The sequence below is a fragment of the Sodiomyces alcalophilus genome (genome assembly GCF_042370955.1).
Source record: "Sodiomyces alcalophilus JCM 7366 unplaced genomic scaffold ACRALscaffold_6, whole genome shotgun sequence".
Lineage (NCBI taxonomy): Eukaryota > Fungi > Ascomycota > Sordariomycetes > Glomerellales > Plectosphaerellaceae > Sodiomyces > Sodiomyces alcalophilus.
In genome coordinates this window covers 3,650,566-3,654,369 of record NW_027263537.1, presented here as the reverse complement: position 1 = coordinate 3,654,369, position 3,804 = coordinate 3,650,566, and the positions used below count along the sequence as shown (strand labels likewise).

Below are 3,804 nucleotides of genomic sequence, written 5' to 3'. Positions count from 1 at the left end.
TACCGCGGACTCGTATAAACCTAGTAAATCCGAGTACCGGTATTTATATACCCCCTATTTAGCATTTTTTTATTGATTTATTCTTACTCTGTTATCGCTTAGCTAATGCTAGGCTAGCCTTCTAGGCAATAGTCTGTCTTAGGTTTTAGAAGGGGGGAAAACCTCTTTAAATAAAAAGTCGTTCCCCCTTATATTATTAAATTCGTTCTATATACGCGACCGCCGCGAAGATACTCTACGGCTATATTAATACTATGCGTATTACAAAGCCATTAATATATAAGCGCCACTCCTTTTCCTTTATCGTAGTCCCTATTATCCTCTTATTTATTTATTTATTTATTTATTATTCTTACTCCGCTATCCTTATCCTATCTAAGTAGCTAGGAGCCAGAATTCTAACTATACAGTCCTTCTCTAATACCCATAGGGGGGAAAGCCGTAGTATAAGACTTAGGGAACTAGTATAAGACTTAGATAAAAACCCCTATACTCTCCTCTCTAGGATTATTACCTTATACGGGTACTATAGCAGCCCCGTTACTAACTTGCTATTAGTAGGAAACTCGTGGCTTCTATACTGGGAAGTCTATAACGTGACCCGTAGCGGCTTTAAAGCCGACTATATACTTAATTAACGGCACGCGCGTAATTATCTCTATTAGTTTTATACGCCTTCTATATACCCTAGGGCTAACCCTTATAGGCCTACCTTTAGGCGACTTATATATACGCTTCCTAGGGTATAAAGCTCTAAAGCTTCCCTTACTCTTTCTATGGCTATAGGTAGAGCTAACGCAGGCTACGTGCCTACGTAGAACGCTTACGTAATAGCATAAGAGGCCGCCTCCGTATCGTGGAAAAGACGCCGCGTATTTTACTCACGCGCTTAGGGATAGCGCGATACCGGCTTCTCGTTCTCTATAATAGGGCGACTAACTCCCCCGTAGCACCTGTTATTAACTAGCGAAGCCGGGCGGAAGGCCGGTTTAACGGGCCCCCTGTTTAACCCTTATCGTATATACTAAGGCAGATAAGGGCCCCCTAGAATAGGATCCGAGTAGCGCAAAAAAAGGAAAAGGGTTCCCTCTCTTACTTGCGCCTCTAGCCAGATTCGAACCGACCCGGTCACCTCGACTATATACCAGGTATACCACTACTATACCATAAAGGCCCTATTATTCTCTTATTTATATTAGTGACTAAGATAGACCCTTAGTAATTAACTCTATTCTAAGCTATTAACCCTATCTTCAGGATTTAACATATTCTAGGCCCATATTTAAGCTTTTTATATTATCTATAAATAGCCTTATACGTAATATAATATATAGTTCGTAGCTCCTATATTTTATATAAGTCCCGCGAAGATATTTTTAAGCGCTTCCGGAGTACGGTACTATCTTTGTATAAGTAATAGATAACAAGTCTATTACGGCTATAAGCGGCTAGTCACGAGTTATTTCTAAAGTAAGGCTGAATAATTAAATTATCTAAAGCTAAAGAGAAAAGGAGGAAAAGGAGGAAAAGGAGAAATATCGCGGCGACCCACCGGGTATGTAATATAATTAGTCAGAAGATCCGTTACTCTACCAGATTATATCCATAGGGTTAACCCGTAATAACGGCCCTATTAATAGTAGGGCCTGCCTGCCTTAGTTTAGCGATATAGGGCGTGTCGGCCTTAGTGGCAGAGCTACCGGCGCCTATTATCGACTAGCTACGAGCCGGGCGGAGTAGGGCTATCGGGCCGCCCCTGCTTAACCCTTATTATACGTGCTAAGGCAAATAAGGGCTACCCATAAATAGGGCCGGGTAATATGAAAAGGTTCGAGTTATTCCGACTATACCACTTAGTTATTCCGACTATAGTTTAGATATAGACCCTTTGATATACACCCTTTGTAACTACGGTCGTAAACCACTTCGACGTCTTTTTATTACTTTAATCGCTCGGACTTAAGTAACGGATAACTTGTTTGTTTCATCGAGCTAAGAGTAGTAGTAGCAGTAACACCTCTTCTTCGTCTTCCTCTTCGTCTTCCTCTTCTATACCCACGCTTACGTGACCGCGGCTATCTTATTCTTACTTTATATAATAAGGGAACCGAACGCGCTGCCTCTATCTATAGATTAACGATATAGATTGACGATGTAGATTAACGATATAGATTAACGATGTAGATTGACGATATAGATTGACGATATAGATTGACGATATAGATTAACGATGTAGATTGACGACGTAGATTAACGACGTAGATTGATGATAAGGAAGATTGACGTAGATTGATAATAAGATTAACAGCGAGATTAGGGCCTAGGTCTGAACTATAGTCGGAATAACCAAGTAGTATAGTCAGAATAACTCGAACCTATAAAAAGAAAAGCTTTTTTATGCGCGGCCCTAGCCGGATTCGAACCGACCTAACCGCCTTATAGTTATATACCAGGGCATTACTAGTGCACTATAGGGGCTTATTTGGTATTTACTATCCACTTAATCTATTTTAAGGAGGTTACGCGACCGCATGTATAAGTAAGATCTTGGCCGTATATACTGTGTATTTGTACCTTATGATAAGCCTTAATCTCTGTAACTAAAACTAGATATCTTAAACTACTAAATCACTATTATTTCTACCTCTGTATTTATTAACCCTAAGGTATTAAGAATATATAATGTCCTTATACTAGGTACCTTATTATAATAATATCCTGGTTATATATTATATAATTCTAATACGCTAGTTATATAAGTTTATTATATATTATAGGCTCTAATATCCTAGTTAAATAACCTTATTATATATTATATAATCCTAATACCCTAGTTATATAACCTTATTATATATTATATAATCCTAATATCCTAGTTATAGACCCTATTATATATTATATAATTCTAATTAGCCTAGTTATATAATCTTATTATATATGAAGTAATCTTGATTATCTACTCTAACGTATACAGATATATAATATTTACAGTTAAGATCTTGCTTATACACGCGCTTGGGTTACCTTCTTATTTGGGGTTGAGTGGACAGCAAATTCCGAGTAGGGGGCGTATAAATACCGGTACTCAGCAAATCCTACGCTTCTATAGAATCTTTTCCTTTCCTTTTCCTTAATTCTAGCTAATACAATTATTTGGCCTTACTGAGTGCTATTAACCTATAATCAGCTGCTCATATTAACCTTATTAAAGAGGGCGACTTCTATTACCTATAGATACTAGTAATACTAGGTCTTAGAGGATATTAATATAACCGAAGCTATTATAAGGGTATAGAATAGGAGAAGGAGAAGGAGAAGGGAATAATAGAGGCAGTTAAAGGGGTTAGTGATAATAGGGAGGCGGATAGGCTAGTAAACGACTCTATCGATAATAGAGCAGAGACTTAAAAAGAGCTTAATCGTAATAATTAAGAGATTTAAAAAGGAGTACCGGTATTTATATGCCCCCTGTTCGGTATTTGATATGTACTTAATCTATTTTAGAAAGGTTACGCCACCGCGTATAAAAGTAAGATCTTGGCTATATATACTATGTACCTGTACCTTATAATGAGCCTTAATCTTTATAACTAAAACTAGATATCTTAAGCTACTATATCACTAGTACTTCTGCCCCTAGATTTATAAACCCTAAGATATTAAGAATATATAATATACTTATACTAGGTATATTAGTATAGTAATATCTATATTATATATCACGTAATTATAATAGCCTTAGTCATATAACTTATTATATATTATATGACGTTATAGTATAGTAGTGGTATATTTAATGTATAG

The 3,804-nt window shown here is 36.8% G+C and overlaps 1 non-coding gene across 1 annotated transcript; it reads right to left on the bottom strand.

The window, feature by feature from the left end:
* Positions 1-1,099: 1,099 nt before the first annotated feature.
* Positions 1,100-1,174, bottom strand: ACRALDRAFT_t214. The gene has a single exon. It is a non-coding gene; the product is annotated as a tRNA-OTHER (tRNA).
* Between the last annotated feature and the right edge of the window lie 2,630 nt (positions 1,175-3,804).